A 25,446-nucleotide genomic window follows, 5' to 3' on the forward strand; every position below is an offset into this window, starting at 1 on the left:
TTTGCAAAGCCACCTGAGCTGCAGGTCCACTGGATTTGAGCTCTGCAAGTAGCCCCAGCTGCCTTTTCTTGAGACACGTCCGAGCTGTCCAGCCGCAGCTGCCTCCGGGCTCTGCAGGTGCACGCAGGGGAGCCAGGCCGGGCCCGGGGCGGGCCCTGCAGCCGCCCGTCCCCGGCACTCACCAGGAAAGCCGAGCCTGACTAGCAGGAACGGAGAAGCTGGCTGACGGCCAGGGTGAATGCCATGATCCCAGCGACAGCTTCCTTCCCCTCTTCTCTTCCTCCCCGCCCCGCCGCCTGAGTGGTTTGGAGGGTGGTGTCCCAGGCTCGTCAGGGTGTGTGAGTGTTGGGGCGGTGCTGCTGCGTTGTTTTCTCGGCTTGTTTTTCGCGTGTGGAGCTGTCGGCAGCTGTTTGCCTGCCGCTTTTCTAACCGTGCGTGGCGTTCTTTGATTCACAGGATCGCCAGTGTACGAGCCAGCGTGTGGCAGCTTGGCACGGCTGTTTCATTACAGCAAAGAAGGCCTGTGTCCTGCAGGGTTGTTTTAGTAAAGACATGTCCCATCTGCTGCTTCTTATCACCCTTTTTATCTGTGCTGCTGACTCATGCAGTGTGGTCTGCTCAGCTCTCCACCGCAGTCACATCACACTTTGAGTTACCTTTACTATGACTCATGTTTGCTTTTTCACTCGGCAAGTGTTAAGCTAAAAACAACCCAGTCTTGTCCCTCTCTTGTGTGTTGTGTCCTTTTCTTACCCCTACCTTCAAGTCCTTTCTCTCTGTCATAATCTTTTCTGTCCCCTCTAGTAAAACATTTGTACAAAAGTTTTAAGCTGTGTAATTTTGTCTTTCATAGCATCTCTCTACTGTGCACCTCAGGCTGCTGAGATTGCCAGTCTGTGCTAGAATAGGACAGTTCCTCTTAAGTTGCCATCACAGATACGTTTGGTGGAGAATAGTTTTTGTTTGCTCCGTTTAAACACATCTGTGTTTATTAATGTTTTGGTGTGAAATTTTGCTTTGGTACAACATGTGCATCTTTGTATTTTGATATGTGGTATATGCACACAGATCCAAAACCCCTTGATTTCAAATTTTGCAAGAGATCTCTTCGTGGACAGATTTGTGTGCATTTGGCCCTTTTCAGTGCTAAGATCCCTGAATCTTTTTCAAAGGAGTGCCTGGTGTGTGTTTCACTGAAGACAGATGATTGGCACAGGTTGCTGTACGGTTTAAATGATGCCGAGTTCTGTATCTTACTGTACTGAGTCCTTGGTCACGCCAAACTTCTGCCAAAACTGGCAGTCTGGTTGAGGTCTGTTTGCCCTGAATAAACCTTGAAGAGTTGTGCTTTTATAGTGCTGTTGTGATAACTACTTGGATATCGTAAAAATTGGCCTAGAAATGAAGGAGAGAAATTCTTGGAAGAAGATTTAGAATAGGAAGGGAGAGTAATGCAAGACTTTTTATTTAAAAGAAAAACAGTTGTTCTCATATTCTTCTAACAAACACCAGGCAGGTTTAGATTGCTGTGCCAGATTTTCTTTTCTAGGAACAAAGTTAGACTTCTTTTTTAAACAGGGCGCACGCAACAGATGATAACAGATGTCTGTCTCTTTTAGACTTGTGTGTAGAAAACACTTTCCAGTGTTAAACAGGTAACACTTGTTTTAGACCAAGCTGCTTAAAACCCATTGCAAAGGCTAAATGATTTATCTGTGCCTAGGGACACAGCCTTTGAAGCAGCATGACCTGATCAAGGTGACTCTCTAGTCCCATTTCTGCCCTCTTAAGATGGAGAAAAATCCTTTTGGTACCCAGTCTGTGGGGTTAGAGACTTGGTAGCTCCTTCCTGTGGAAAGCACCAGGCCATGTTTCAACATTTCTTCTGGTGTGTATGCTAAACAATGCCTTGGATAGACTGGGGACTTTGCTGCTAGCAGTTTAGCTTGAAAATACCTGGGGATATGTGGTAAGTGCAGGAGCTTTACCTTTCCAAGCTTGTGGGATGTCCAGTTTCTGTCTCTGGGCAGGTATGTCATGTCTTCTCCAGTTCCCATCTCTCCTTCCTGTTTAGCTTGAAGACTTGATGATTTTGTGAATTTGCTGTTGCTGGGTGTTCCTGGCAGTGTGTTTCCAAGCTTTGTTGGTCCCTGGCGTAAATAAATGGGGCTAATGATGATCACGAGCAGAAATATTCCATTGTTTCTGAGAAGTATCTCGGTCTCTTGTAAGGCTAAACGAATACAGTCCATAACTCCAAACCACAAATTTAGGGCCCTCCTGCTCAGCATGTGGCATCTGACTAGGAGATAGGCATTGCTCATGGGAGTCCTTCACCCTTGGAGATTTTGCTTTTCCAAGCCCGTGACCGTTGTTATAGATATACATGGTGCTGTCCCTGCCCAGCTGCTAATGGTGCTGAGTTAGGTCATGGGTACATCCATATGTGGAGCAGAGGAAATCAGTGCTTATGGACAGGTGTTCTTGTGCCTCACAGACATAGGCTGCACCCTTGGGAAGATGGTGGCATGTAGAAATATCTCTATCTTCTGTTTTCCCTCGTGGTGTGAGGGGGGAAGCGTGGGTCTGCAGGTGGCCAGTGCTGAGCCCTCCTGCTCACTACTGCAGGGCGGCTTTCCCTCAGCGGGAGCAAGGCAGTGCTTCCTGCCTCGGGACAGGCTTAGGTTTACTTTGCGGCTCGTTTTACCCATGTGCAAAATAGATGTGTAATGATACCTGCCTTTGATGTGGAATCCAGTCTTAATTAATTAATTAATTGATGTTCCCTAAATGCCTTGAGATCTGAGAATCACTGCGTATGCTCCAGAACAGCAGCATCACTTGGAGGCTGGAGAACCATTTTTGCTCTTGTGATGATGTTTCTCAAAAGAAGAAACTCCAACTCCTCTCCCATTTTTTTCTGGATGAAGTGATACTGTGTTGCACATTAATTGTATGGCTTGCTCCTTCTGACTTCTGCCTACATAAATAAATAAATAAATGAACTGATGTGCTTAATGCAGTCAGCACATAGGGTGCTTGCCAAAGAATTTCTCAAAGCAGCAGAGCTGGGTTGCCAAATGTCATGTCTTTTATATAAAGCATTCTTCAGGAAGTAAAGTTGCACAGGGGAAAAAAAAAGGAGAAGAAAATGTTATAAAAACTCTCACTGCTATAAGAAACATTGTCTTCCCCCACAGGGAGAATGTCTGGACCATGTCATGGTGGGATCAAGGGATCCTATTTTTATTTCCTCTCAAAGGCCCCTCTCTCATTTCTTTTCTGCACTCCCCTCCCAAGGAGTAGCTCTTTACTGTGCTGGCTGGGGGAAGTGGATTTCAATTACCATTCAAAAGCAGGGTTATGCGATGGTCAGCTTACATGTGGATTTTGCCAGTGGATTTTGGGTGGAGAAGAGGTTGTTTAAACAATGTCACTGTCAGAATATTTATTAGTATAATGTGATTAATGACTGAAGAAAGCCAATGGAATTTTTTTAATATATGTTTATTTCAGGGGGCGTGGGGGAGGTAAAAAAATTCAACATCAAAATATAAGGCTGTATGTTGTAAATGCATGCAGATCTGTTTTTACTGAGAAAGCTTATATGTACCATTGAAGTGGTTAGTTGTGTCTCTATTTAGGAGTGCATTATGTCATCTCAGCGAGTGTGATCTGCAGTGGTTTGACCCTGGGTTCTCCCAGGTGGAGGGTGACAGGTGGAGTTTTCCGTGGGATCTGCTGTGTTCAGAGGCTCAGCATCAAACCCGTCTTGTACTGCAACCCACAACTTGGTGTGGGCTTGTGGGAGCCAAAGGTGCCCTGGGATGAGGCGGCATCTGCCGTATTTTTCCAGGGGCAAAGGATGCTGGCGGGTGCATGGGTGAAAAGCTGGATTGGGCATTTTGGGGGCCAGTGTTGTGTCCCATGGGCTGTAGGCTGGGCATGGATGTCCTGGCTAGCTGGGCTGGGCAGGAAGCAGGGTTTTGCACAGTTTCAGGGCCCTGTGGGGGTCCCAGACAGCAACTGGCTGCTGCTACTCAGCTCACCCAGCTGTTTTTGGTAAAGATGTGGGAGAATGCATTTTGGAAATCGCTTTGTGTAGGCTCATAGAATTGCTTCTGCTTATTTGTGTACTCCCAGTTCCTATCTCTGGGTGGTTCTTATGACTCCAGAGGCTTTTTCCTCTAAGTTAAAGCTTTGTTGTGGCAACGTGTTGTCTGTAAGTGTCTGCAGGCCCTCCGTCGCTCTTAGTGTTGTGCACTAACTGGTTGACTTTTTAAGCCTGGCATGGATTTGCAATGTAAATGTGGTCTGTTGAATTGGTATCGATAACAGAGAGTTGGAGCTGTACTGGGGTTTACAAAACAGGCTTGAAATCGATTTTCTGAACTTCAGCCCTCTACTGTGTTTTATCTCACAGGAGTATTTAATCTAGTAGCATAATGTGTGATCATTTAGGCAGCAGTGCAGCCTCACAACTGAATTCTCCCGTGTTGTAGTTGCAAATGACTGAATGCAAATTTAAACTATATATACTACTGTTTCCATCCATATCTGTCACAGCTCCTTTGAACTTCCATCAGGGTTACTACACGGCACCGCAGAATAATTAACACAGTATGCATTAGCAGTATGTTCATTTGTCCTATATTTTGTCAGGAATAAATCAGCACCATTAGTCGGATAAGCAGCAAGAGCTTCTGCTTCTGGATTCTTAATGCCTGTATGCAACAATGCAGTAAGTTAATGGTAATGAGTCTTTTTCAGTTAGAGGAGTTAAATAATTTTAAAACATTGGGAAAAAAAAAAAAAACCTTCAATCCTCCTTCTCCTTCCTTTTTCCAGGAGGCAAATTGAAATTCTTTGTGATGAAAAATCCACATCTCTGGGTATGGTGTCAGTAGGGAAGTCCTCCCCACACAGTTAATTGTGACAGGTGCTGCTGTTTCTTCTGAGATGTGCTGTGTCAGAAATAGGGACACTTTCAATTGTACTTCTTTCTTCTTGTAATTACACAGTTCTGCAGTCCTCCTTCTCTCCCTGGGTTGCAAGCACTGAAATTCTCACTGCATCCTCAGCCACGTGTCTTGTGTTATGTTTTGATCTAACAATGAGGGAAAGAAGACCAATTAATAGGCTCAGATTTTACACATTTTTAACGAATGCCTTTAAATTTAGAGTGTAAGTGTAACATAATTCCCAGATAGGAGAAAAGCATTCTGAGCAACAATTATTGTATGTGTTTGAATGACTAGTGCAGTAAGAATGTGAATTAATATGCAGTGTATTATATAATCATAATTTTAGATTAATTTCTGAATTAATAAGTTATATATGCTCAGAATATGTGAAAGTGATATTTGCATGAAGAAAGAGAACATGATAGGTAACCCTTCCATTTATACTTAGGCATGGATGGGGTATGGTGATGATAATGGGAAGAGCCTGCATCAGTTGGAGTGTCCTAAGTTTGCCATGTGCCCTTACTTCCCACATTCCCTCTAGGTTTTTTTCCATCTTGCTTTTTCATTAGGGAATTATTTCTCTCTTCTCTTCTCTTCTCTTCTCTTCTCTTCTCTTCTCTTCTCTTCTCTTCTCTTCTCTTCTCTTCTCTTCTCTTCTCTTCTCTTCTCTTCTCTTCTCTTCTCTTCTCTTCTCTTCTCTGCTCTGCTCTGCTCTGCTCTGCTCTTCTCTTCTCTGGTCTTCTCTTCTCTGTTCTTCTCTGCTCTGCCCTGCCCTGCCCTGCCCTCTCTCTTCCCTTCCTTTCCCTTCCCTTTCTCTTCCCTTCCCTCTCTCTTCCTTCCTCTCTTTCTCTCTCTCTTCCTTCCTCTCTTTCTCTCTCTCTTCCTCTCTCTCTCTTTCTCTCTCTCTTTCTGTCTCTCTTCCTCTCTCTCTCTTCCTCTCTCTCTCTTCCTCTCTCTCTCTCTCTCTCTCTCTTCCTCTCTCTCTCTCTCTCTCTTCCTCTCTCTCTCTTCCTCTCTCTCTTCCTCTCTCTCTTTCTCTGTATTTTGTTCAGATTGTCAATATAGCAGTGTTTGTTCAGGAGAGGTATTTGATTTTGCAGCTGACATTTATTTACAGGGTCACCTTTTAGTCCCTGTGTTGGGTTGCCATTCCTTGTGAGCGATATTTCACGAGCAACATAACCTACTGTCTAAGAGGTTTCATAGAAAGCTGTCTCTTTCTCTGAGTCCCCAGAGTAAAAGGCAGATGGAGGCATGCTTTGGGCATTATGTTAGCACTTTTGTGGGAGCTTATATTGTTCTTTGAGACACAGTAAGTCTCCAGATCACACCAGGTCAAAGGATTTCTAGCAGTGTACTACTGTTTCTGAAGCCTGTAGCTCAGTTTGTGCGGCTAATTTCTGAATGGTTGGCTTTCAGCAATATAATCCAGGGAAGGTGCCTCTGCACATGGCAAGGGAGGTTTTGGAATAGCTCTTTAAATGTCCGTTCCAACCCAAACCATTCTGTGATTCTGTCGATCTCTGACAAGTTTTTACTGCTGTTTTTCTCCAGTGCGATGATCATCTTTGCATATTCTCAGCAGTTACTCCTTTACTACTAGGAGCAGAGGGTACTGTGTCTTTGAATGTTTTGACACTCACTGCTTTATTTCTTGACTCACGACTTACGTAAGTCTCTTGAGTAGGTTTCAGGTTGCTATTTAGAGGTGATGATATGCTTCTTGTGGAGAAAGCATGGAGGCAAGGAGCTTTAGACAATTGTCTTGCTTTCTTTGTCCTTTTCTTAAGATTTTTGGTACTTTTTTTGATTTGTGTGAATAGTCAGGGAAGGCAAAAAGGGAGAAAATAGGTTTGTGGAAAATGTGTCCTTAAATGCAGATGCAGGTACATAGATATTTATATGCAGATTTTAAATTTTTCTGGTTATCAGAGAGATTAAAAGAGAATAGAAAAATTAGTAGGCTTCTCTGGGTGAGTGGCCCCTTGAATATGAGAACATTGCTGTTAAGGTGCTCAGATATGAGTATAGAAAATATAAGTTCAGGTATTCAGGTTTTAACACTTTACCATTATAGAAATGGGAAGTGGAAAGAGGAAGAGTTGGAAGGAACAAATAATTCTGTGAGTTGTGGGCAAGCATATTCAAAAACTTACTCTAAGCTTAAAAATTTTCAGCTTTTAAAAATCAACTTTCTGCACCAATTTATTTGACTTTTTTTTCATAATCTTCACTTTTTCCCTCCTTAACTTTTTCTTCAGAGCTCTCTAAACTAGAAACCTAAGTGAAGCAGGGTGGGGAGAGAGAGCAAGAGACAGTGAGCATGATTTATGAGTCTCACATAATCAAGAATGTGGTGGGAGGGAAGGGGGATAAGATAAATCTGTGAATAATACCATGCAAAGAAGTTCAGATTGTGGAACCACTCCAGCCCGTGAATGATCCTGTGAAATTTCATGCTTTGTTTGTGTAAGATGGTCAGAAAGTTATTTTCTTCTTGTCTCTAAAAGAAAGCTGGCTCCAGATGTCCTTGAAATCTGGTGGGATTTGCTAAAAATCATGGGAATTGGTAGCAAAAGTCAGGGTGAATATAACAGTTAACTCTATGTAGATGGTTACTTTGGCTCTCGGTCTTCATACTTCAAACCTTATTTGCATGAAAATGCTTGTTGTTAGACTTGTAAAATGTCTTTTGAGTCTTCATAACATTTCTTGAAATTATCTGCAGGAGAAATATTAGGACCATGTTCCTCATGAAAATTTTTGAGATCCTTTACATTGTAGAAACTGTGTGTGTATGTGTACATACTTACTTTTTTTCATCAGAAGCCTAAAACTTCTCATCATGAGTACTTTGTTTTGCTCAGTAGCTTTCTTATCAGATAGGAATATGGATTTGAGATATACTGTGACTTTACCTTCATATTTTATGCCTGTTGTGCACTTGTACAATACTTGTTTGACTTCTGAGTGAAATGCTGTGTATGGTTGTAGGAGGACATATATTCAGCATTTTAAGGACTCTGTAACATGAAACCTGAACTTCAGCATGTAGCTTCTTACTGTTTGCTGCGGTGGAGGCAGCATTGCCCTGTGGTGCTAGAACAACTTTCCATTTTTTGATGGTAGTAGTGATCTTTGCTTGCCTTGCTACAAATACGCTGAGTGGGCTTTTGAGGGACGAGATTTACTGCTTACTTTAGCAAGTTCTGCAAACAATATCTGACTTAATAATTTTATTTTCTGCTTGTAATTACGTATCCTTCTTTTTCTGGTAATGCCTTCAGAACTCCTCAGTTCATTATAAACTCTCAGATCATAATTTTAGGAATAATGTGTATCCTGACTGGTCATAACGAGGCTGAAATTCCATCTTGGACTTATGGTGTCATCACAGAACTGGGATGAAATTACAGCTTTAATTTATGTACTATGGGGGATACATTATTTATTACTGTGCATTAGAAAATGATTAATCTCTGCTTGTGTTGCAAGGCTACCCTACTGTTCTGAGTCCCCAGGAAGTGCTGAGACATTGTAGAACTTCTTGTGTGGATTACATATGGTTTTGTGAAGCTGCCAGAAAGACCACTGCATTATTCAAAAGCTGCTAGAGGTGATGAAAATTTAGGAAGCCACTGTGGGTTTTTTCCTAACTAGTAGAATTCGTGCAAGGCTTTCGTTTGCTAAACCTGGGCATTTCCTTACCTTTAGTGGCTTTCAAGTGTTCTGTTTCACATAAAGCCATGATCAGATAACCGGCTTGAGGAGCACTGTGTTTTGGGGACCCTTGTTCATCAAAGCAACTTTAAATGTAGTCAAGCATTACTGAAGATCATGGAAATCAATTGTGTGGTTCATTGGTCTGCTGAGTTTGTTCTTTAATTTCTACTTCTTCGGTTGTTCATAAAACCGATATTCTTCCTCTTCCTCTACTTCCCCAAATTGTGTGTGTGTGTGTGTGCGTGCATATGCGTGTGTTCATGAATATAGTGAAACTGCAGTGGAGCAACATGAGCTAATGGAAAACTGCCTATCATAAAATTAACTGATTTGTCTGTACTTAATTTCAATGACTTTTTAAAAACGTTTTAATGTTTTCATAGCATTCCATTTTTATAAGCATTTTCAGTATTAGGAAAGTCAGTAATCAAGTTCTGATATGTAATGATCAGTACTGTGTAACTCTTTATGGTGTCCACAGCTATGGCTGTGATGAGTCACAGCATTCCTTCACAGCTAGTTTTCATTGGAGTTTAGCCTTTCTACATTAGCTGAGAATTTGTCTGGTTTTGTTTCCTGGCCTGTGGACATGTGTTTGTATAGACCTAGTAGCAGCCACTGCACCATACAGCTGTTGCCAAGTAACATAACTAATCTCTACCCCTTCATGAAAATAATTTGGTATCTGGGGGAGATGATTGGAATTTTGCATTTGCAATGCTGTGCCCTGGTTTGGAGGGGAGGAAAAAACGCCAGCAAAGCAAACAAACAACAAAATCTAACACACTATCCCCCCCGCCCCGAAAAAAACCCCAAAACCCCTCACCAAACCCAACCCTCAAAGGTTTGTAGGAATTTTAATTAATAAGCCCTGGAAAATTGTCTTCAAAGTACTCAGCACTACTAGATCTGGAAAAAAAAAATTAGATATTTGTAAAAGATCAAACAGATACAAATAACTTAAGAAGTCACTGATTTAAATTAAATGAATGCTTTATACTAGTACAAAAGTATTATAAAAAATTAAATACTCCCACTTTCTAAGGTGGCATTTTTATCTTTTAAGACTTTGATGGCATGTATAAGCCAGTCAAGTTTCAGCCTTGTGGGTTATATTGTCACCAGAAGCTCTGACTAATGATACAGGAAAGTCTTACAAATGACAGTTGAGTATAGTATGACTCTAAATTACCTTTTTTTGATTGTTTTATTGTTGTCATATGCTTAAAAAAAACAAACAAACAAACTGCAGTGCCTACTGATTAATTGAATATAGTGGGGAAGTGTTACCCTCAATTTAATTAGGGTGGCCATATTATAAATCACAGATGTGGAATCTAAAACCCAGTGACAAAGCTGATAATCCTTGAGGTGTAAGAATCTTGAAGCTGGTGTAGGGAAAGACGTGCGAAACATGCCAGCAGCTCTACCCCACGCAAAATTAAAATGATTGTCATTTTTGCAGGGAACACCATGGGAATCAGAATTAGAGACATCCACCCCTCTTCAGTTTGAAAGCTGAAGAGATGGCTTCAGTTTCTGTGCAGAGTTTCAGCCCTCTAGATCTGTATAAATAGATCTCTGGTGCCATGCAGATCTGTGTGGGACCAATCGCTTCTTCCTTTCTACATCACGAGGAGATGCAGAGAGCAGTGCTCTGCAGCTCCCTGTGTCATGCCAAGCACACTGACCACTGGCTGGGACCTCTGGAAGTGGAAAGGCTTGCTCAGATGATGTCCTCTACTCTGAAGGAGTAGGGAATAGAGATTTATGTAGATGTAGCCTGATCTTTTAAATCCTCATTTGGATTTTAAATGGAACATGGTATTTGTGCTTGCTTTCTGAATGAGTTGCAGCCTTGGGCTAATCCAGTATCATGTGAATCAAGATAGTGTATCACATCAACAGAGTGGAAACCAGCTGTTTAGCATTGGGGGAGTTTTAATTGTGCTGTGATAGATACATGAGACTGGAAATAAATACAGCAGCATGAATTTTATACATACACTGTAATTTCTTACTTTTCTGCCTTCTAGTACACTCTAAATATTATTGCCAGTTTTGTGTAGGGAGGGGCTTTAAGTGTGATAGGAGAGGTAGAAAGGAGGACCAAAGTAAAAGCTGAAGGGTGGATTTCTCAAGGTTCTTAAGCTACCTGTCAGTCCTGGTAGTCACAGGGCAAATTCTGTTGAGCCATCACAGCCCAAAAGAGTTGGATTGTACTCCTGCAAGCCAAGGGTGACACCCTGGATGTTTTGCACGTATGTGTTGGACCGAATCCTCACACAGAGGACCATAAGAGCACAAAAGAAAACTGGAGGGGAGAGAGAAGGAAGAATGACAGACAATGGGTTTTGACATAGGATTGAGGTCCATTAGCCTCTTGGCTGAGAAGTCCAACTCTGGGAAATGAATCTAAAGGTAGAATTGTTACACATCTAGGAAAGTGTACAGTCACTCCTTCCTCTGTAAGTGCTTCCCTGTCACCTCGTCTGCAGATGCAGACTGGAAAGACGTGGCTCTGATCACTCTGGTGAATGTGTTAGAGCCAGTCCAAACTTCGTTCTTCAGAGCATGGGCTGCTTTATTGCCTGAGTTTTCGTTCAAGATCAATAAAAGTTGGGTAGTCTGGTTGTGCTGTGTTGTCACTCGGGGCTGGGTTGTGCCTGCCTTGGTGTACTGAGGGAGCTTGCCAAGTGGTATAATTGCACGTTTACTGTCACACCATGAATGACTGATGGCATAATTCGTATTTTCAAAATACATAAGCAGCTCAGCCTAATCAGGTGGTGTGGTAAATATTTCCAGGAGATAAAAACAAAGTATTACAGAAGGGAACAGAGTTAAGAACTTTCTTTAATGAGCTGCATATTGTTTGATCATGTTTTTTTCATATACATCAGCTTGTACATGCCAAATTCTAGTAATCACTGGCAGCTGCTTCACAGTCCTGGAGAAATAATACTGTAAATACTGGAAACAGTAAAAAAGAGCAGATGTGTCAGTTTGCCTCTCAGACTCCTGTGACTAACAGGTGATTAGTACAAATAGCAGAAGACCCTTTTAACTTTCATCTTGCTTCTGGAAATAAAGAGAAAGGGAAAGCTGTGGGATGGAGGGAACAAATTCAGCTCCTCCAGACAGTTAAGTGGTACTGCTGACTGGCTTGGATTGAACTCTGGCTGGGTGGGTGTTGTAAATCTGAGTAGTTCTGCTCACTTCTGGAGTTAAGCACCTCTAAAGTTAAGCACATAAATGTTTTGGGACCTGAAAGAGCCTCCTTGGCTTATTCTGGAGAGTTTTCTGCAAAATCTTACGATGTAGGAAAACCCCCAAATCATAAATGTTTTCCCACTTCTGATGAGTGGCTTATAATGTCAATGAGATGTGAAGTGGAGGGATTCCATTTCTATTTGTTTATGTGTACCAATCTTCATTGCTCCAAAAAGATGCAAAAAATGAGAATATCATGGTTTTATGTGCTGAGCAGCTGCCGTTATTTTCAAAGGCACAAATTTTAAATAGTAGATGCTAATTTAAGTAACTTTTTAACATATGTGGAAAGCACTCCTGAAAAAATACTGACGTTAGAGTGAAGGATTTTTTTTTTTATAAAACCTTTCTCTCTTAGTACAAACGTGTCAGTGCTTAGTGACAATCACACTCACTGGAACTTGGGAGAGCAGGGGGAACAATTCACTCTTTCAGAATGAAGAATGGTTTGTTTTTAATAATAATGAGAAGATCCCGGTAATAACTGTGAAAAGGCCCAGGAAAGTAGTACATTCACAGGTGGATGAAATACTTCTGTAGAGTTTAGATGTCTTTGTGACAGTACTACCCAGCAAATTTCTGAGCTTGATGCTACTCACGTCCATGAAATGGAAGGCTGTTTCCCACTCTGGGGAGGATTCTAACCTCAAATTTTATGTCTTATGATGATCATAAACCTAAAGGAGCATAATTGTCCTTGCTGACTTTCAAAATCCCTTTAATTTCCTTTTTTTTTTTTTTTTTTTTAAGTCTTAAATTGATTAATCTAGTATAGATTGCATTTAAATATATACCTATATATTGAGGCATATGCATTTTAGCATACGATCAGAGTCAGAGGACTAGTACAAGGAGGTGTGTTTGTAGCTTTTTAAACTTATTTTAAAGCAATTATGTAATGATCATTGATGATCACTGTGTTTTTTTTGTTTGTTTGTTTGGTTTTTTTTTTTTTTTTTTTTAGTAATACACCAGCTACTGAAAGTGGGTTCTTGTCTATTTCAGCCTATTTGAAAGAAAGTTGCACAGTTGGTTTCCTTCCAAATGTCGCTCATCCTGCAGAGACTGGCTGAAAAGTTACTTTCATTTTCTCCCGGACAGTGGTGACGGGAGAGTTACTTGGTAGTGTAGTTACTAGCTGTAGACACCAAAGAGAAACCTAGGTGTAAAGTCGAGGAACTGTTGGAAAAGACAGTATAATGTTAGAATTGACACAGGCTGGTGCTAGAAAATGAAACTGTTGAGCGCTATCTTTGTCATGATAAATATATGCAGGTTGAAAACAGTTTTGTCCTAGGTGTTAATAAATGCTGTAGAGATTAGACTGCCCTGCAGCCCACATTAGTACATGTGTATGTATGTAAAGAGGTACAATACCCAAAATAAATTAGGCTGTAAATAATTTTTCTGGTTACAAACTCTGTTCACTGAAATTAATAAGAAATGTAGCCATATGCGACATCGTGAATGTTCCATAATTTTAACGATATCTGTCTTATATTATGAATAATGTAAAGGAAAAACAGTTTGTTTTGATCCTCTGGGGAAAAACCCTTTCATTATCTCACCTCTCCTCAAAAACCCCAGACATCTACTTGTCCTCTGTCATTTGAAGCAGATTTGAATCTGTTATCTGTACTTTTCCTGTCTTGCATAGGAACAAAATATTGTCCTACTTTCTGTAATTGGAATTTAGTAAATCACAAATAAGATACATTAGTAAACTGAATGTGTAAAAGAAATGCTACAGAGGGCAGATTACAATTTAATTTCCCAGAAGATAGACCTAATATTATTCATAAACAGAATGCAGTTCACAGTAAGTACAAGTAAAGCTGTGTTTCAAACCAGACTAAGTAATACAAACCTCCCTGGGCAAGACGATGCTTTATTTTGTTACCCATGAATGTTACAGGACTGGCACTGCAGTTCTGAGTTTTAACATCAGATCCATTCGTTTACCTTTCTTGCTAGTTCAACATCATTTTTCTCAGGCCAAGATGAATATTTTCATTTTGAATATTTCCTTGTGGAGTACACTATCTTTGTATCTCCCCGAGTCTCTGCAGTAAGGTTGGAGTCCTCTGGCCAGCTCCAGTTAAATTTAACAGGCAGGTTGAGCTCTGAGCAGATTTGTGGAACAAGGATTTGGGTGCAGAACAACAGCAGAAATGGGTGACCCTTCTGTAGGAAAGGCTCGCCTGTGATATTACAGGTGTGAGAGTGCAATGGTGTGAGCCATTGCTCAGGGTTGGTTTTGCTCAGAGTGTACATCTCACTGTGTGTGGGGTCATGTAGAGGAAAGGCCACAGGGAGCCAGCCTTTCCACTGCATATGGGACTACTTGGTCTTTTAATGAGGGAGAATATCCCACATCCTTTTACTTCTCCCATGCTTTATTCATAAAGGTTGGATTTTAAGTTTTCAGCTTCCTCTAGACTAGCAGCACTTTCACTCATTTCACATATTCTGTATGAGTCAAATGGAGCCCAGGACAGATGGACAAGGTGATGTGACCAGGTCTGCGTGACAGACGGAACATGGTCTGTGCAGCTGAGCTGGGAGCTTGGAGCCCAGCAAACTTTTTCTGTCCTCTGCAAAGAGTCACCAGTGAACGCAGTTTAAACACAGAGATCACTTATTAAAGGTCCCAAACTTTCTCAGACAGCTCTCGAAAATGCAGGACAAGGAGTTAAGCCCCAAACTGCGCTGTTGAAAATTAACCACATTTGAAACCATGTCCCTGGCTGGTTTAATACATAGAAACCATTATCTCTGCAGGAAACTAACACAAGATCCACAATGCTTTGGAGGGAAGGGACAAACAGCATGGTAGCAGTTGTGACAGCTTCCCCTCCTGACTTGGCCTTTTTCATTCATGAAAATGGACAGTGGTGGTGAAGTTGAGACTGTGGATTTTACACGTACTTCCTCTGTGCTTGGGCTTCCTGCTTGCAGCGACCTCAGACCTTCACAGCCTGGAAGGCATGTGAAGGAAGAGAGAAGCTTTCAAGAAGGATTTGAGTATTAGGAGAGCATTTCACTTGGCCTCAGCCAGGTCCTCAGCACGGTGGTCAATGTCACTCTTGCTCATAAATTTGCTGCAAGGTCCAGAACTATTTAACAAAGTTGAATAGATGGATCAGTGAAGTTTAGTTGGTTTCCTGCATCTGGAGTGCAAGGAATTTTCTATCACAAGGTATTTCTTAGCAGCTTCCAGTGAAACTCTATAGCGTTATGCTCTTGCTACTGCTAGGGACAAATGGCTTATGAGGAATAGAAACAAGTATGGGGGATTGTGTACAGGTGGCTTTTAGCCAGTGGCCTGAAAACCTCCACAGACTCAGCAGGAACTTTTTAATGGGTGGCAAAAAGTAAAGCTAGACATCATACCATAGAATTCTTGGCCTTTCATGCACTGAAAAAAGGATGTGATTACTGTCTTATTAGTTGAATTAGTATGATAAGTGTCAAGATTTTGAGGGTCTATTTAATGACATTTTCAAAGAGAACAAACGATCTACTGTGAGGACAAAATACCGGAGGACATTTGACATAAGCTCAGATGACAATATATTAAAAAAGCACTGCTGCCTAAAATTTTCTGCTGGCAATTTTTACAACTAATGCCTAAATTTTTATTACTGTGCCTAATGTTTATTACCTGTCATGGAGTTTAATGGTAGTACTTTTTTTTTGGTCTTTTTATCCACTTTGGTTTACTTTTTCCCTTGTCTAATAATTCTTTACTATTTTGGTGCAAGATGAAGAGAAAATATTCAGTTTGTTTTACGTTTTCTCTTCTGTAACTTTTTTTACTATTTTAGTGTAGGACAAAGAAAATACTTTGAAGAGTAGAAAAGCTCATTGTAAAACTACAGAAATTAGGTTAGTTACTGTAGCTGAAATTACTTTGATCTGTTCTTTACATTGTTTACATCTTCAAGATGTTTTTGCTGCTTGTCAGTATTACACTGTGGCAATATTAGAGTAGAATATAATAATGACATATATTTATTTGTTGGCATAAAGATGAATGACAGCAGAATATTTGATTTTTATCATTATGCCTACATTAAAAAGTGTCCAGCTGGAGAGAGTATGTGTGAATACTGTGCTGGGATGCTGAGGTTTGCACCAGGCATGTTTTGGAGTTGCTTTCACTTCTGAGCCATCTAGTGCTGCTGGCTGCTCACTCTGGGGAATATGATGCTTCTAGTTAATTCCTGCCAAGAGGGATCTGCTCATGTGCTGCAGGACCACCCCACAGTTCAACTGAAAGCACATGTAGGATGGATTATCTGGAGACTTGCTTCAAAAGTTGCATGACTGATCTAACAAAAGCAGAAGGTAGCTTTGCCCTATAGGGATGTAGTGGGATGAAGGCATGGAAATAAAGGCATATTTCAGTGATCTGATTGTGTATAGTTGTGCCACTTAGTGAAACAGGTTTAATAATTTTTCTTTCTTTTAGTTCTTTCTTCCCTTTTCTTTGTAATTATTGCTGAAAGGGGAAGGTTGATGTGAGTAGGCTTCTGAGAAGGAAGGCTGTTTTGAGAAGTTAGAAAGAAGAAATCTTCTGCTGAAAGGATCGTATCTTCTTTAAGGAGGTTATAAAATGCCAAGTACACGTTAGATGCTTAACCAGTAATGACCCACGTCTAGTGGCTGGTACTTGACCTGCTGATGTGAGCATGTGCTCGTGTGGGGACAGTGCTTGTAACCTTCAGTCACAGAGGGTGCTCAGACAGACACTGCACTCAGCTGAGGCTCTCAGCCATCCTAAAACACTGGCTGGGCATCCTTTTTTTAAAGGTACAGTCTCTTTTTGGTGTGTGTCCTGAGACAGGGGTGGGGATGTGTAATGGCATAGTATTGCTAGCGTGACTTGGAAAAATACATGATGTTACCTGAGACATTGGGTGTGCGAGCCGTGGCAGATGTGACAGTCCTGCTTTCTGGATCTGAGAGCTGGCAGCCCAGGGAGCATACAACCAAACCTGGTATTTGCTGTCACGCTCGTGTTATGGCTTGTGCTGAAGGAAAGGAAGTAGAGGTGACAAGTAGGAGTACAGTGTTTCGGGCCTTTTTACAAAAGACAAGTTTGGAAGTAGACTTACAGAAAAGCTTTGTCTTTCTCAGTTTCCTGTCTCTTCTTGATTAAAAGAGTAGGCTTGACTACAAAAAAACCAACCAATCTTTGTAGCCAACCAACTCACTGAATCCAGACAGAGGCCAACATTTCTTCTGCCTGGAAGATTTTAGCTGCTGGCATAGTCCTGCTACTCTCAAAAAGTAAGACCAAACCATGGTGGTGCTGAGCTGGTTGTGGCTTAGTCAAATTTCTGTTCTAAAAACAGCTTATGGTCAGGCCTCCAAAGTTTCCTGCAACAAAGGTCATCACAGGTTTCTTCTGAAGTGTCCTGAATATGTTCTGTACTCTCTGTCACAGGAAATACATGATTGTATAAAGAATGTTGATTGTTCAGATCTTTCTAAATAGCAGCAAGCAACTAGGTCCGAAAAAACAACCTCATATAGCTAGAAGGTAGGTGAGATGAGTAAGTAAAGCAGAAGGCAACAGGAAAAAAATACGAGGCCCATCTGTTCCAAACAACATGGAATTTCTATTGTTTTTCTAGAGACCTTTCTTTGAAGAACCCAGAATGTATCTGCACATTGAATATCACACCTTATTTCATTTTCTTAACATCTCTTTCTAACCTATATGTGCTCTTTAGAGGAGGCACGCCTGCCTGCTGCTTTTTGTGGGCAGCACACTGAACTTCTACAGGAGGATATGTGTTACTGTTCAGAGCAGCTTGGCCAGTGAAAGAGTGGGTGGAGGGTATTCAGCTCTTCATCCACTGGCATTCCTTGTTTTCAGAGGTCGTGAGCCAAGGAGGGCTGTGCCTCTGAGCGCAGGCAGTCATATGGCAGGGTCGCTGCCAAGGGATGAAGCCACTGACTTGTGATGCAGTCTGTCTCTCTCAGACCTTCATGCTGGGATAAAGGAGGCACTTAGGGTGCCAGGGAGAGCCTGAGGTCAGCACCTGATGAGACTGGGGCTTTATGACTTGGAAAGACATGACACACCTCAGGGTAAGTGGGGGAGAGCATGGCTCTGTGTCACCTTGTAATGACAAACAGGTGGCATCAAGGCATGGGGGCAGTGAGCGTGGGCTGATAGTTCTAGTCCAAAAATCATGCAATAAAGCTACTTCGGCTGTTAAGAAAAGAGGGGAGTTCATGGTGTGTGTGCTTATGAGCAGAAGAAAAGGAGTAAATAGCATGTAGGAACATGTGCCTGAGCCTGCCAGACCCTTGGCAGAGGCAAGGGAGAGTAGTAGGTCCATTCCTATGAGATTTGGGGGGGAAGAGTTCTTGTTCCCATGGTGAGAGGTGTGCAGAGAGCCTAGCCTGGTGCTGTCATTTCTTCATCTCTCATAGCTCATTCCAAAATGAGATCATATTTTAGCAATCCACTGTTCTCAACTGGCCTTGGCTCTGTCCTGTCATGTGCAATAGTACTACTTCTGCCCAGGCCCACCCCAGAACCGCTTTCCCTGGGGATGGCAAGGGAGGCTGGCAGTCCCGTCTGCCCCCCAGGCTTGAAGGTAGGCAAGCCTGCCTAAATCCAGAAATAAGAGATGAGTCTTTCTCTGTAGCTTGTCTTGGGGTTTCATTTCTCTCTTTACTTGAGTCTTTGTTTCCATTGCTGTGGTTTTTCATCAGTTTTGATCACAGTCAAGTCATGCTAACATAGCGAACATGCAGTTTGCCTAGAATGGAAAAATCATCTCTGTCCATTCAGCTCCATCATCCTTTTGAGAGAGGCCCCACTGTGAAATGAAGGAATACTGGGGGAAAAGAGACATCCTACTGCTGGTATTTTATCAGGCTGCTACTCTCTTGGCATTTTTTTAAAATCCCAAGCTGGCAAAGCAAGGGGTAGTACTAGCCTGTCTCAGCTTTCACTGAAAAGCAAAATATTTCTGCCTTTGAGTGCAGAGCAGGACAGCACCTGTTGTGTTCCTGTGTCTCTGAAGCCAGAAGGCGGAGAAGTGGATCCTGTAACTTTTGTCCGATCTCGTTGCTCTGGAGGGATGCACTGTGTTCTGGGGAGATGTGTGCTGATCAACCGTCATTTAATTCTTGGGCGTTGGCCGTAGCGCACGCTGCAGCTGGGACAGGCTGCTGAATAGCCCTGGCTGAATTTGGCGTCTTTGCAGCTGGCAGGGTTAATGCTGTGTGTATGGCAGGAGGAAGGCAGGCTTGTACTTCAGGCCTGCCTCTGCTGGGTGCTAGAGAAGCTGAGCACTGCTTCATTTATTGCACCAGGAAGAATGAAGGAGCTGACAAAATATTCCTTTAATTTGTTTGAAGCTGCATTCATTTCTCCAGAAGGGGGAGAGTGGAGTAGTCAAATGCTGGGAGGGATGTGCCTAATTCAGGATTGTCCTTTTTCCCTGACTCCACAGACACTTTGAGAAAAATCAAGATGTTTAGAAAGGGGCTCTCAGATCTACTCACGTGTTTTGCAAAGTCCAGGATTATCTGGCTGTTGAGTGAGTCTTTGTGTTACCCAGTAATTCTGGTTTTAACAGTTTGCTCTTGGTTTTGATATTATTTTGGTTACTGAAAAAAATATTATAAATAGATGGAGGTGCAAGCCATGAGGAGACAGTGACTGCAAGAAGAGCACATGTGGATGGCAGGCCTGGTGCTCCTTTCTGACGGTGAAATTTGAGTTTGGCTCACAGATATTATGTTGTAGCAAAAAAGAAGGAAGTCAGAATGAGTTTAAAGTATTTTTGCTACGCTGAATTTTTAGCGTTTTAGCCTCTGATATATAAATTGTTGCTTCTGTTTTTTTTTTTTTAAACAGACTATTTCCTCCATCACAGTTAAATCTATTTTCTTTTGACAGACCCTGATTTGTTGCTCCTGTTTCTGTAAGGATCAGATGGGTAGTGGAAGCTGTACAGCAACTTTATGTATGCTACTCGAGATAGTAAAATGCAGGCCTACAATAAGCCTTTTTTCAGCAGCTGTAAAGCTGTTGTGTGAATACAGTGAATCCATTCAGTGTCCCCCACGCTTGCTGGGAGCACCCAGCAAGAGAGTTTTACTAGTAAAATGACTATCCAGCAAAACGGTTTCAGAGGGACAGACTGGTGACTCACTCCTTATTTAGGTTTGCAGGGTCTTTTTCTGGGTATGTGAAGTTTCAGCCTAAGTTAAGAGATCTATAACTTTCTACAACTTTCTTCTTGTTTCCAGATTATCCTCTAAATGATCATGTGTGTTGTGTTCCTTGCATCAGCCCTCTGAGGTGGGGGAATACTCTTATTTTTGCTGTAGAGGTTGGAGAAACTGAGGCGGGGGAAAATGTGGGTTAAGTGACAACGTGCATTAGGAGGCAAACTCTCATGCTGTAGTTGTACTATAAAAGCTCAAGTGTCATTCAGAGCTATTTCAGCCTTTCAGGAAGTGTCACATAGCATTTGCCCACAGGTCATGCAAAAAGCCTGGAGGATATCTGGGAATCTGTCCATCAAACAGCTTTATTTGACTCTTTAAACAGAGCATTAAACATGTAAGTATGTAAAGTGAGAGCAGGAGGATTTTATGCCGATTTTAATCTTTGACCGCCTTGTATTTGAGCTGGGAAAAAAATGAGAGGCAGAACCTTGTTGATTTGGCAGCGTGACGCTCTGGAAAATAATCTCTCTAACACTCTTTCTTAAATTAAGAATGGTTTCTAGGTGGCATGAGTCATGGACAGACTGTCCTCGTTTCACTTTGAACTTGCAGCCTTCTCTGGATTTGTGTCACAGAGTTAGAGGGCTTTGTCCGCTTCCTGCTGTGGTAGGCTTGGCTGTTGCAGCCTTGAGTGAGAGGAGGCTCCCTGAAGAAAGAGGCAGCACCACGTCTCCGTGAATAAGCACGGCGGAGTAGGGGCCCAGGCTAATTGAAGCGGAGTATTCTTTACCATAGGCAGCTTTGGGGAGTGGTGACATAGGCACAGCCTTTGTACAGGTGTCAAGGTCCCCCTTGCTTGTGCGTTGTGGTCTGCTTCAAGTTTTGGGTTGTTTTCCTCCAGAGTGTGTGGGGGAATACACTGTGGTGTAGCTAGCTGGACTTTTTGAATTTTTGACCAATTTTGGAAAAGTTGTCTTTTTTGAGGCTGTGAATATTGTCTTCACTTCTTAATTAACAGCAAGGGGAAGATTATTCAGGGCTGTCTGTTCTAGCCAGGGAAGAAAATCAAAGTGTTCTGGCTTGCACGCACACAAGGTCAAATCCTCTCGTCGTGTTGTGTAAATTTGCTGGCTTCAGTGGGGGTAGCCACAGGTGTAACCCTGGGAAGAGTTTCTTTCAGGCTTTTTACAGAGCAGAAATGAATGTGGCTGTTGGCCCTAAAAATTGTTTGTAGAGAAATAACTGGGATGCTTGTAATCCAGAGAGGCCATGCAAATGCAAGAGCACGCTCTCAGAGGGAACATGAACTCTGCACTGGCTGGCAGTGTTTTCCTGCTGACAGAGCCTGGTTTGGAGTCTTACGTACTCGGCTGGCTCTCGGCCAAGCCTTGCTGCAGGTATGGGAGAGGGAGGGGGGTGAAACGGGGGGCGGTGAGAAACTGTTCTGGTAGCGGCACTCGCTGAAAATTCAAAACCCTTCAGACCTTTTTTGGTGATGGTGGAGAACGTCAACATCGATTGTATTAGAGACCTGCCGCTTACTCTGAACTCATTTGCTTGGTCGCTCCTCCTCCCTTCCTTCCTCTCTCGACAGCTGGGCTGGGTTTTGTAGTGCTAATGCTGCCTTGCTTCTCCAGCACGGCTACTACTTCCCCCACGCTGCTACTACAGAAATACTACAGGAACGCAGTGAAGACTGAGGGAGAGGGCCGTATATGTTTTATTAGTGATAATGCCAGTGATAGCGATAATAAAACAGTGTAGCAGTTTAATACTTGACGTAATGATTTTTCCTCTGGTTTGTGTTCTGGGTTTTCTTTCATTTTCACCATCATAAATTTGTAGTCTGGTATATCCTGGATTGTGCTTTAAATGAATATTTTGTAGCGTGCTATCCTACAGATTTTTAAAATGCCATGTTTTTCAATGGTCTAAACCAGTGTTTTTTGGTTTGGGGGTTTTTTTTCAGTTGATTTTTTTTTTTTTTTCTTTTAAGTACAGCCCACAGAAGAGCTGCTGCTGGAGGAAGTTACCACACTTGATTTAGATAATGAAATATACATGCAAAAAAAGGTCAGGGATTTCCCCCGACCCACCCACCAATTGCTTGAAATGACATTTTCATTCTGAGTGTTTCTTTGTTTGTTTTTGTTTAAGATCCTGGAGCACAGGGGAAGAGTTTTAATGCAAAATACCAGAAAAAAAAGTCTGCAACATCTCCTGTGAGTGGGGGGGAAAGGAGATTAACAATTGCATCTTGAAACACCCATGATCTGAGGTAAGTGATTGAAGGGTCTTGTCATCAGTTACAGTTAGTTTGTGATTAAATTAATCATTATTTACCTCAGAGTGTCATGATCTTGTTGTTGAATTCAATAAAAACAGGCAGGAGAAACAGGGAAAGAACTGTAATGGCAAACCCAGAAACAGCAGTAAAAATATGTAATGCACTTATCTTTTTGAAAATGGGCCCCATGAGTTCCAGTCTCGCAAGCAGGCAATCATTCTGACATTTATAAGGGTTAAACCCTGTTTAAATCAATGAGGCTATTCTCCCTGAAAGTTAGGCATGAGCCTAAATATCTCCTAGTTTGGAATCTATATCATATGGGAACTATTGAAGAAAGCTATTGAAGAACATACAACACACTGCCAGAAAAATGCATATACAAATCTCCTACTGTTGGTGATAATGTCATGAGTAATCTGATTTTACAGCATTCTTAAGTGATATTTTTATATTAAATACATAGTTCTCATTTTTATGTTTAAACATTTCATTGAAATACCAAACTTCTTAGCAGAGCCCGTGAATTCTACACCAGCTTTAATAATATGTCTGCCTTAATTTCTTCATCAGTGTGTCTTGGAAAAATTGGACTTCAAATGTAAAAAGAAAATAATGTCCCCTTGGATTGCAACTGAACTAAGAGTTCCCTGACTCAGGCTGAATTGCATTGTCCAGAGTTTTGGTTTTTTTTTTAATAAAGACAATGACAAGGCACGAGGAGAAGCTCACCTTTTCCCTCTAGTTTTCTTGTTTGATTTCATTTCTCGATAGAAAAGAATCATACCTGAATCTAGTAAGGAGAAAATACTCCAGTTGTAAAACCTTCAATCAATGAAAATGTTGCATAAATGAATACGACAAAAACACCAGCATCTTTCTTAAATAATAATAATAAAAAAGTTATTTACTCTGTTCTGCCGCACAGTTGTGCTGAAAGAGACAAAACGGCTGTAAGGAATCTGCAGAATCAAAAAGACACATATAACCTGGAAGAGGCAGGGTTTACATTCCCACAAATGTGCAGAGAATCAAAACCTTTTGGCAAGTGGCATTTGCAGACATATGTTGCTTACCAGATTTCAGAAGAGAGGACAGCATAGCTGAACCCTGGTGATTGCACTGTATTTGCTTTGTAGGAACAGAGCTATTAAATTTCTTTTGAAATCAACAGGCCCACAGCAGGGAGCTACAGATTTCCTTTCTGGTCAGTGGACAGAAGCCATTGCATGGGAAATTGTAGTGGTCCTGTAGGTATTTGTACTGATTTTTCTGAAATGGTCAAAAGTTTTTCAAATCAGTATAGCCAACTCCTTTTTATGTGGAAGTCTTGCACTAGGGACTGTGCCCGAACAGGAATACAGGACTCTTTCAGCAGGAGTCTGAGGCAATTTTTGTAGTTGTGAAATGAGGTATTAATGCAAACCTGTTTGAAGGCTGAGGTGGGGAAATGCCTTGTTCTCTGGGGCAAGCCCTGTTTCAGGTGTAGGTGACAGTCTTGGCCAAATCAGTGAGAAAGAAGTGCTCCGTTGTGTGATCACCTGCAGCCCACCTTTGCTTTGTGTCCACCCCACTCTCTTGGAGGCAAGCATTCCTTCTTGGTTCTGTGGAGCAAAAATCAAAATGCTTTTATTGCTGCCTTTTTTTTACATTGACGTCAGGCCAGGATAATGTGCATGATTTTCCTTTCACAACTGCATTCTTGTTGCTCTCTGAGGAAGTGCATGTTGAGATGCAGGACAAGGTATTGTGTAGCATCTCTGTGGCCTTTATAATAATTTTATCAGCCCTGCGTTACACTCAGAAAATCATTCAGGTTGTTTTTAGCTTTCTTTGTATCGGAGCGTGCGGGAGCTCATTGTCAGAGTATTAGAGGGAACCTCTTTGGTGCCAAAAGATCCATTTTAGGATATATTGTACCACTATCCTCCTTTCTTAGTTTTTTCAGCATGTGAAGAAACAATGCTCCCATTTGTGTGCCTGGAGAAAGTCCTGTGGTATATGCCAGGGAGTTATGTGGGTGCTGAGCTGAGCAGGGAGAGAGACTGACTCTCTCCTGCTTTGTATTTTTCACTGGGAGTGAACACCGAGCCTGCTCAGATTAAACACACGCCTTTTTTGTTTTGCTCTTCGTTAAGCTGTCAGCATGCCATGTTCAGATGGCAGTGATCAGTCACAAATTGTCCCCTGACCATGCTCCTCAGCTCTCCTTGAACCATTAGTTTTGTGGAGCTCTTCAACAAAGATGGCACTGGTTCGATTTCCCCACCCCCTGCCCTGGCTAATGGAAGAAGACTTTGTTTGTATTTTCCCCTCAAATCAGCTGCATTAGATCCCAGAGTAACTTGTGTTAACTGGAAATGAGGCTTTAGTAATACGTGTGCTTTCTAGAGACTTGTTAAGGTTTTTTTCCCACCCCCTGTATATGGATCTTTTCAATGGGGTGCCGCTGTTGTGAGTCAGAAGGAAAGTGCACAGGCTGCCAGGCACATAATAGAATTATTCTTTTGTTTCAGTATATGTATGTGTGAGCCTTTGTAAAGAGGAGGTGGTGGGGACCTTCACTGCAGGGAGGCAGGAGAGTGCAGTGGCACAGTGCAGGGCAGCACTGTGGTGGGATGTGGCCATGCCAGTGCCACCATGCCCATTCTGCTCGGCTCTGGGCGCTGCCTGGGGCTCAGGCTGTCACACTGCATGTCCCAGGAAAATGGGTGAAGCTTGCACAGCCATTCACTATGCTGCCTGCAAACCACGTAAGGCAAAATATTCAAAAGCTGTAATGTTTCCAGTGCTTTCCCTAAGCTTTCGAAAGAGCGATGTTAAAATGAACTGTGCCAATACTGTCCTTCCTCACTGTGAGCTATCTATTATAAACGACGTATGGTATAAGTCATTTCAGTATGGAGTACGTACGAGCTTGAACCAATGCCTTGGATCCAAGCCCACCAGCAGCTTTGCAAAAAGCAGGATCCAGATCTGAAGTCACCGGTT

The 25,446-nt window shown here is 42.0% G+C and overlaps 1 protein-coding gene across 28 annotated transcripts in view; it reads left to right on the plus strand.

Annotated features, from left to right (window-relative positions):
• ATXN1 (ataxin 1) overlaps positions 1–25,446 on the plus strand; it is a 257,325-nt gene that overhangs the window by 73,478 nt on the left and 158,401 nt on the right. For 23 of the 28 annotated variants that reach the window (XM_040073518.1, XM_040071661.1, XM_040071272.1 and 20 more), the window contains one exon: positions 22,326–22,446. The exons of 2 other annotated variants lie outside the window; for them this stretch is intronic. The gene's annotated coding sequence lies outside the window, so the exon portion shown is untranslated. Of the gene's footprint in view, positions 1–17,964; positions 18,066–22,164; positions 22,242–22,325; positions 22,447–25,446 lie in introns of those variants that run through there. 3 more of the 28 variants (XM_058419630.1, XM_040071593.1, XM_040073271.1) reach the window with 3 other exon arrangements.

Source organism: Hirundo rustica, chromosome 1, assembly GCF_015227805.2.
Source record: "Hirundo rustica isolate bHirRus1 chromosome 1, bHirRus1.pri.v3, whole genome shotgun sequence".
NCBI classification, from domain to species: domain Eukaryota; kingdom Metazoa; phylum Chordata; class Aves; order Passeriformes; family Hirundinidae; genus Hirundo; species Hirundo rustica.